The sequence below is a fragment of the Sinocyclocheilus anshuiensis genome, unplaced genomic scaffold (assembly GCF_001515605.1).
Source record: "Sinocyclocheilus anshuiensis isolate Anshui unplaced genomic scaffold, SAMN03320099.WGS_v1.1 scaffold140, whole genome shotgun sequence".
NCBI classification, from domain to species: Eukaryota; Metazoa; Chordata; class Actinopteri; order Cypriniformes; family Cyprinidae; genus Sinocyclocheilus; species Sinocyclocheilus anshuiensis.
This window is the reverse complement of record NW_015554147.1, coordinates 2561655-2571721: the sequence shown is the minus strand read 5'-3', so window position 1 is coordinate 2571721 and position 10067 is coordinate 2561655. Positions and strand designations below refer to the sequence as shown.

Here is a 10067-nt window from a genome sequence, read left to right as displayed (position 1 = left end):
TGACGCACGCGGGTTCTCGCGTTATTTCCTTATCACTTCTCGCGTGTGTTTTGTTGTGAAACGTAGTTTGCGGTCCAGACAGAGCTGTCGGCGATTCTTCCCATTGTGAAGTCATCAGTGTTGGGGTAACTCATTACAAGTAATGTAATGCCAGTTACTTTGTTTTCCCATTTATTGACTGACAGTTCTCCTGTCCCCATATTGGGAGAAATCGGGAGTACAGAGGCCGTTGTGTGCGCTGTGTGAATGCTACCCCAGATAGTCACGCAGTGTGAAAACCACGGCGATCCGACAACTTCGAAAATCATGCAGTGTGAACTCGGCATAAGCGGACCAGGACCAAATGTATAATTTTCCTTTTTGGTCCAGACCAAATGAACCAAACGAACCGAACTACAAGTGTGAACACACCCTAAGAGTCGAATCATGTTATTTGCTGAATGTCATTTTAAAGAGTCAAACATTGCAATGTTACATTGTTACAATGTTACGATGCAATTGTGAGAACATTAGGATATTTCAAGGTATTTCGTAAAGTTCTACTTCTTAAAAGAAAGTTTTAAAAGGAAAGTTCATCAAAAATGACAATTCTGTCATAATTTATTCACTCTAAAGTCATTCCAAACCTGTAAGATTTTCTTTCTTCTGTGGAACATGAAAGAATATATTTTTTAAAAATTACAATTTTTTTGTCCATATAAAGAAAGTCAATGGGTTCCAGTGTTGTTTTGGGAATATATATATATATATTTTTTTGTTTCCCTCAAATAGTTCCTCAGAAGAGAGAAAGGATGATAATTTTTTTTCTTTTTCTTTTTTTTTTCTCTTTTCCTTGTTTTTTTCCTTTACACCTTGTAGTAATACATAAGTGTAACTATAATCATGTTAAAAAAATCTATGAAAATAAACAATAAATACCTCTTAGAATTTCTGGTTGTGAAGTGCTGATCTGCTACACCAGATGTGATTCAGCTCATCTATTTTTGCATCCCTTATAGCCAGGAAATGATTGCAAAGTGCTGTGTGACAAGCCTTTTCCTTAGCAATGTTGTGTAAGCAATTTTACACAATGTTTGATGCAGTCACTGGTCTTTAAACTTTTTTAACTTAAAAAGTGTCATGGAAGACTCATTTGTAACTGGAACAGAGAAGGATGATGTCTGTCCAGCTATATTTGAATCAGCAGATATTTTTCTTCTTTTTTAATGTCATATTATTGTAATGCGATTGGACAGAACTGTTTTATTCTACTCAGAGGTGCACTTAATGGTTAAAATGCAGATAAACATGACAGAAATACAACACACACAAAAAAAATGATATGGGTAAAAGAAAAAGAGGACAAATACGGCACAAAATTAGGGTTGAAAGAAATGTTCCATTACAACACATTTCAACTCCTCATCACAGATGATACGTGTGTGTGGCGTCACTAAAATTCATGTTTCCGTTATGCTCCTTCCCCTTTTTTGATGAATTCTCTGCAATTTTCTGAGCTGCATAAGGTGGAATGTGAAAATGCTGACTGGTTTAAACCCAAAAATACAGAAACTAATTTCTGCATTCAAAAACACAACAAACTGTGGAGACATGATTCTACAGTGTTGATAAGAAGCAGAAAAACTAACCTATGCAAGACTGTTATGAGTTGCTATAGTACAACATATAATTTCATTTCTTTAAATTGCTTCACAAGGTTCTGTTGCTCTTTTTTTCTAGCCTACAGAAAGCGTCAGTTGAATGTCATCTTGTGCAACCACAGTAAGACCACAATCAGGTCCCATTAGTTCTTCTGTAAACAGCTATTCAGGTTAGCGTCCTCTAGTCATTTCCTGAAGGACCCTGAGAACAGGAAGAGTTCAGTGGATGTCAGTTCAGAGATGAAGCACTCTCTGGAGGTAGAGTCGGGGTGTCGTCCCTAAAGTCATCTGTTTGAAGATCTACAGGATAGACCGAGAGAGAAAATGAAACGAAACTAAAGCAACCAGACTCCTCTAATGTAAAGAAACTGAAAATGAGCATTAGTCAGTTTACACAGCAGTGCATAGCCCTCTGTGACATGTGCTGCTCTTGAAGAATTCAAAAAATACGTGGTGTTTCAAAAATATTTTGGTGTTGCAACAGCCCATTTTGTCCTATAACCACAACAGTGACTTGCTGTTTAAAATGGGGTTTAGGGGCTGACTTGATACCGATTTTCTGTAGAAAATCTGAGTTAAAAACATATATTTTCAGGCCCACACGGAAGTTCACAGAAAGAGTGTTCCACAGCATCTGAATGCTGATCATTCCACACATCTGCCCTATGCGTGTTTGTTTATTTGATAGTTTGGTTAATTTGAGCGTTATTTCATCAACCAGTAGAGTTCTGCAGGGATGGCATATTTTTGTAAGCCAAAACCTAGAAACGAAGCTAGCATTTTAGCACTTCCAGTTCCATCGTCCTGACGTCAGTGGATTTTTTGAATGGGTTTTTGGTTAACTGCCTGGCATAAGTTCTGTGGTTATCACAAGCTCAAGATATTTTCACTTTTATTCCATGACATGAAATTTATCAGTAATGCCCACTTTTAAAGATGTCTTGAAAAAGGCAGATGCTAACAAGTGGCTTAATGGGACCACTTGATAGTCACTTTCACAGCCTCATTGTGTTTACAGTCGCACTCTTACAAACTATTCTTAAACTTTCCAACTTGCAGATTTCAAATAAAGACTGAAAGAATTGTTGGAAGCTTAATGGTGGTGATGTTGAAGTCATGTGACTGTCGTTTATAGCCTGGTTTACATTTACATTTAGTCATTTTGCCGACGCTTTTATCCAAAGCGACTTACAATTGGGGAATACATAAAGCGATTCTTCTTAAAGAGGCAAACAGACACAGGAAGTGCTCGTAATACCAAGTTTTAGGCATTGTTCAAATAAGTACAAGCTAGAAAAGGGAAGGAATAAATAAAGAGAAATAATTGTTTTTTTTTTGTTTTGTTTTTATGATGATGAAGTCAAGTAGTGTTTAAAGAGATGAGTTTTCTGCTGTCGCTTGAAAATTGTCAGGGATTCAGCATTCTGGATAGGAGTGGGAAGATCATTCCACCAGCCAGGAACGGTGAACGAGAATGTTCTGGAAAGTGATTTTGAGCCTCTCCGTGATGGTAACACGAGGCGTCGCTCACTAGCGGATCTCAGACTGGTTTAGCTTTTTACTTAGGCTTTGAAAATGCATAAAAGATGTGTTCATTTGTGATGATTATCATTATGAACAAAGCATTAAAGGATCATACACTTTTGTTGGTCACAGAGCTTATTTTCTGCAATAATCCAACAGCAAGTGGAAAAATCCTATTGGGTTTTTGTCAAGGAAACTAGGGTGATGCTAATTTCCAGGTTGGCCCACAAAAATACGACATCACTGAAAAGTGTAGTACTCTCAGATCCATTTGACATGTTTTACCATGTTCAATTCAACTGATAACCACTGATTTCCCACCTAATTACCCCCAAAAGAAGGCAATACAATTTGTGAGGGCCTAGTTATTGTTCTGAATGGTCATGAGAGTACCTAACAGAGAAGTGTTCTGCTGGTGGTTTTCAATAATAGAGCTCTCTTCCTCACCCTCCCCCCAGTCAGCGATGTTAGCAGGTGGGATGCACTGCTCCAAGAACAGATCTTCATCTTCATCGAAGTCCATGTCTTCTGGGGGCCAGCGCAGCTCACCGCTCTCCACCTCGCTGACGTCAGTAGGCTCCACCACGATGGACGGCAGGCGCTCCTTCTCCTGCGGCGCACAGGTCAGACAGCCTTCAGTACTCAAAACTACTTCCACTGGATCTGGGAAGATCTGCAAAATAAAGGAGAAAGAGAGCAGATAGAAATCTTCAGTATTGAATGGTGTTTGCACTACATGTCCGTCAGGTGAGGAAAGTGCAACATCACTGTGAATTTTGGCATGTGATTAATGCTACAATCTGAATATGTCCTCTTTGTGATCTCTATTACTTCAGAACTGCTAAGGCAAACGGCAATTATCCTCAAATAAAATGTAGATAAGAATTGCTACAACACGAACACCTTATATGTGGAAGACAGACGTTAGATATAAGTGTAGATGTGACTCAAATATGCATTTTATCTCAAAGGCAAAGACTTATCTGAATTTTTACCCTACATTTTTACAAACTAAAAGATAAAATAATGACAGATGGTTTTGTTAAGATTGTTCCACCAGCCAGGAACGGTGAACGAGAATGTTCTGGAAAGTGATTTTGAGCCTCTCTGTGATGGTAACACGAGGCGTCGCTCACTAGCGGATCTCAGACTGGTTTAGCTTTTTACTTAGGCTTTGAAAATGCATAAAAGATGTGTTCATTTGTGATGATTATCATTATGAACAAAGCATTAAAGGATCATACACTTTTGTTGGTCACAGAGCTTATTTTCTGCAATAATCCAACAGCAAGTGGAAAAATCCTATTGGGTTTTTGTCAAGGAAACTAGGGTGATGCTAATTTCCAGGTTGGCCCACAAAAATACGACATCACTGAAAAGTGTAGTACTCTCAGATCCATTTGACATGTTTTACCATGTTCAATTCAACTGATAACCACTGATTTCCCACCTAATTACCCCCAAAAGAAGGCAATACAATTTGTGAGGGCCTAGTTATTGTTCTGAATGGTCATGAGAGTACCTAACAGAGAAGTGTTCTGCTGGTGGTTTTCAATAATAGAGCTCTCTTCCTCACCCTCCCCCCAGTCAGCGATGTTAGCAGGTGGGATGCACTGCTCCAAGAACAGATCTTCATCTTCATCGAAGTCCATGTCTTCTGGGGGCCAGCGCAGCTCACCGCTCTCCACCTCGCTGACGTCAGTAGGCTCCACCACGATGGACGGCAGGCGCTCCTTCTCCTGCGGCGCACAGGTCAGACAGCCTTCAGTACTCAAAACTACTTCCACTGGATCTGGGAAGATCTGCAAAATAAAGGAGAAAGAGAGCAGATAGAAATCTTCAGTATTGAATGGTGTTTGCACTACATGTCCGTCAGGTGAGGAAAGTGCAACATCACTGTGAATTTTGGCATGTGATTAATGCTACAATCTGAATATGTCCTCTTTGTGATCTCTATTACTTCAGAACTGCTAAGGCAAACGGCAATTATCCTCAAATAAAATGTAGATAAGAATTGCTACAACACGAACACCTTATATGTGGAAGACAGACGTTAGATATAAGTGTAGATGTGACTCAAATATGCATTTTATCTCAAAGGCAAAGACTTATCTGAATTTTTACCCTACATTTTTACAAACTAAAAGATAAAATAATGACAGATGGTTTTGTTACCTGAAAGGGCAGTCTGTCCCCTTTTCTCTGAATTGGATACTCATCCATGGCCTGGGCTTCTGGGTACCCCATCTCTCTGTTATATAGTGAGACCATGGCATATGGGAAAATATAATTATAATTTGGAATAGCAGTGGAACCGTCATTGCTCTCATATACACCCTACCCACTAGGATTTTAGCTAACTGTATCACTCTGTTCGAGCATTAATGATGAGGTAACATATAGAGCTGTTCAAAAGTATGCAAATTTAGTCACACAGTACAATTTCTGTACTTTATCGTTACGCCAGTAGGTGGCGGCAAGTGACTATGACTGAATAATTGAAAGAATGGTTCAACCGATTCTTTCAAAACACTGATTCATTCAGGAATGAAATACCAGCATGCAATTTTTATCATTTCTACTACACTTATCGGGTTTAAATAGTAAGAGTAGTATGCTATTCCAAATTCAGACACAGTTTCTGTGAGTAAGTTACGGCATGATTACTCAATTGATTCATTCAATAATGGAGATTCATTCAGGAATGAAACACCGCTGCTGTGCTTTGCTCATTTACTGTGACTTTATTTGCAACAATAAAGTAAAAATACACAATGTTGCTATATTGTGTCTAAAATGTAAGTTACTTAAAGCAAGTGTATGTAGTTTTACTCTAGACCAGATGTGTAGATCGTGCAAGAACAGATTGAACTGAAACTGATTTCAAGGTTTTAAAAAAAAACTGCTTTAATAAGAACTTCTTGTTAATCGTACTGTTATAAATATTGTTTTGAATGTCACCCATGGAGAAATAACATCGCTTGTCTGATTTTGCTTATACATTATCATAACCCTAACATCTTAATGTTTCTGTTGGATGGCTGAATCAGTAATATTATGCAGTTATGTGAGCCACACTTTTTTCCCCCAAAAACAACAGAGACAAGAAGCAAATATTAAACATGCAGTGTGTTTACAACTGTCATAATTCTAAGAAGCGAGGCAGTCTGCTCTGTTGGTATATGTGCGATTTGCTAATCACAGTTGCTCCCAGGTGACCTGTGACTAATCGTTTCTTCTTTCAAGCCTCTGCTGAACGGCCGGATTACAATGCTTATAACAGACAGTCAGGGAGTGATTATATCAAAAATGGATTATGCTCTCATATAGTCATTTTTCATTAGCAATAGATTGGATAAGAGCATGGCATTATGGGTCATCGCTGCAGATTTGAAATCTACATAAAGAATATTATGCTTTATGCACTGCACTGTTTTTTTTAGTAGTATGCAAAAAAAAGTATGCATTATGCAACTCAAAACAGTGGTATGCTGCATGCATTTTAATCGAATTTTGTGTAAACATATCAACAGTTCAAACAAATAATGGTGCAAAATGATCACAGCTGTTATTAATGCTGGTTCATTCATCACACTAGAAATGGAATGCCAAGTTGAGAGCTTTGTGGGATGTATGATCTGCGCAGTATGTATGACACACCCAAATGTTGTTTTGTGATTCCCTCTGATGTGCTGAATAGGCAAGATTGGTAGACACTTGTATCCAAAGATTGCATTCAAAACAAGTCTGCTGTTCTAAACAGCATTTCCACCACAAATAGTTTTGCCCCTAAGCAAGTTTTCTTAAACTTTAGTGTACTTGTTTACCAATGAGACACTGTCACTCACTGTCAGAAATCTTAGCGGGTTTAAGTTGCTCAAGATGATCTCCCAGCCTGGCCTTGCTGGTGTGCTACCTGGTTTTAAACATTTTGCAGCAGGGGTGTGAAACAAGGTAATGGCACCTATAATATTTGTATTTCTAATCCATTTGTCATAGTTGTCAAATTATGTAAAAAGTGTCAAAATGTTACATAAATGAAATTAGATTAGCAAAAGAAAAGAGTTGGTCATTTTATTCTACAAAATATTTAAAATGTCAATGAAAATTTTGTTTGGATATATATCAGGTACAGTACATCATGTTGATCGGATGAGGAAAACAGTCTCTCAACCAATGGAATCCTGTCAGCCAGTATTGTAATATTAAAAGTTAAAAATGAACAAGTCCAAATGATTTAAATCAAACAATCAACACTCAAATAAAATATTTAAATTGCACATAACGGTTTTTATATAAACTTTTTAATGATATATTTATGTCTCTACTCCAATTGTTGAAATAAACATTTACAGTAAACGGTTGCTGTCATAAAAACATTTTTGTGACAGATTCATTCAAAAATAAATTAAATAATTATTATTTAATAACTAACAGATTAAGTAAACATATGTACTATAGTGCATATATTTATCAAAATGCTGCTCTAGTTGCTTTTCCAGGCGTAGGCAGAATGTGATGTTACATGACAGATTGTTTACAAGCGGTTTTATTGACATCTTTCTGTGGTTGAAACACTGATTAGGCAATTACATGAGACATGTTACATTTCAGCAATTTGTACTGTTTTTTTCCCCAACATGCTCTCTGATGTTCATTCATGTTTATTTTGTGCTTGAAACAAGTAGTAAAGCAGAAGAGATGATCGGTTTGCATGCCTTTTGTACTGCACAACCGCGATCTGTCATGCCACATTACAGAGCGCCAAAACGGTATTTATTGTTTATATTTTTAGCTATAATTGACGGAATTTGAAAGCTGATATAAAAAGTAACAAAACTCCAAGCCAATTTCAGTTACTTGATGGGAGACGCTCTACAAATAATGTTTAGTGTTTTGTTTATAAATTTGAACATGAAAACAACCAAGACCAAGCTTGGGATTTAAGAATCAATATCGCATCATCAAATGAAGATGAATTTAATGAAAATGAAGAATGAAAATCGATTGATCAATATTGTCAACCCAGCCCTAGCCCATACAGCCAAAAATATATTTGCTAAAATAGGTTTCAAAATATATTTATGTAAATATATTCTACCAATATATTTTTGGCAAATTTTTGTATATTTAAAAAGATATATATATGTGTGTGTGTGTGTATATATATATATATATATTTTTTTTTAAAGCATTTATTTTCTATTTATATAAATATTACATATAAAATATTTTGCCCTTCATTTCAGTCCAAGAAAATACATTCTCATATGACAAATTTGAAGAAAAACTTAATTTTATTTGTTGTCTATAACACGTGAACATATAACACAAAAACATAATAATTATTAAATTATGAATGAATCTAGTTTTGATATGGGCTATTCCATCCATATTTGCATGTAGCCTAGTAATTTCAAAAATACATTTCATTAAGATTCAGCGTTTACGATATATATATATATATATATATATATATACGTGTGTGTGTGTGTGTGTGTGAGTGTGAGTGTGTGTGTCAGCTTAAGCCATCTGAAACAGAGAAGTAAAGTGAAATGTGTGTCAGCTCTCTCTGAAAAGCAGCAACCTGCTTACGGTTTACACTTCACTCTGTCAAAATGATAAAATAACGATTCAGCACCTGGTTTAACATCTGATGTTCTAAAACATTTTAATCTTTCCAAAACTTACTTACCAAATAAATACATATATCAATACTGATTTTGGATTTAAATCACAGTTTTTTTTTTTAATTCACTTTTCTATTTTCTTTCAGTCTGTTCACCAAAAGAGGAACTTCATCACTGCTTTCCCATTTGCGAAAACTGCGGTTTTCACACACACACACACACACCCGTTGAACGTCACATCTCTGCTCAGGTCTCTCTGGCGACAGCTGCCTAGCAGTTAGTGGTGTAATCCTGCCTGCCCCTCCTGCTGTCTGTGGTAAGTCATTAACAAGCTAACGGAGCAGATTTGGCTCTTGCACGAGGCAGCAGCTATGTGTGCTGTTGACAGGTTAGCGCACAGATTGAGGACACACAGTCTCTTATTCAGCAGCTGGTCTAACAGCCATTACCTACATGCACACTCATCATTTAGTGTCCATATAGAGGCACATTTAGAGTGGTCATATATAACTATAACCAATATTATGATGAATGCAATGTAAGGACTTTGAATGCACTATAAGTTGTTTTGGACTAAAGTACAATCAATCAAAAAACACTTTATTTATTTATTTGTTTGTTTAAAATATAATAATGAACAAAATCAGAAACCTTTTCCAAACTCACATACTAAGAATGGGAAAATAGAGAATCAGTCAAGTAATATTTATTTGTATAGTGCTTTTTACTGTACATGTTGTTTTTAAAAGCAGCTTTACAGAAAATCATGACAATTTTTATAATATCTTAATATCTTCAGGTCTTTTAGTAACATTTAGCAGACTATATATTACAATACAAGCAATCAAGCATTTGAGATTTGCAGTATTTTATATTTTGACATGTATGCAAATAAAGTTGGACATACTTAACAGTATATATCAAACTATATAGCTGTGCGATAATATAATTAAATTTTGCAACTAAATAAAATTCAGCCAGATTTGCTATATACAGTAGTATATACCGCTTTACTGTGTACTGTATGTATGTGGATACGTTTTAATATCATTTATTTCCAGCTTTAAATGTAGAGCTGTGCAATAACACACTTTACATTTAGCAACAATATAACATAACAATCATGCAGCCAAGAATTGTTTAATTATAGTTTATATATAATATATAATTATACATATATATATATATATATATATATATATATTTCATTTTTTTGCAGTGCAATCTGGCAGCTGTCAGAAATGTACCAGAAAAACTGATGATGTTTCAGCCA

At 36.0% G+C, this 10067-nt stretch overlaps 1 protein-coding gene across 1 annotated transcript in view; it reads right to left on the bottom strand.

The window, feature by feature from the left end:
* Nucleotides 1–1236, bottom strand: part of LOC107670597 (C5a anaphylatoxin chemotactic receptor 1-like) — a 7969-nt gene extending 6733 nt beyond the window's left edge. Inside the window, exon 1 of the mRNA XM_016463239.1 lies at nt 919–1236. The gene's annotated coding sequence lies outside the window, so the exon portion shown is untranslated. The remainder of the gene's footprint in view (nt 1–918) is intronic.
* Nucleotides 1237–10067: the final 8831 nt, after the last annotated feature.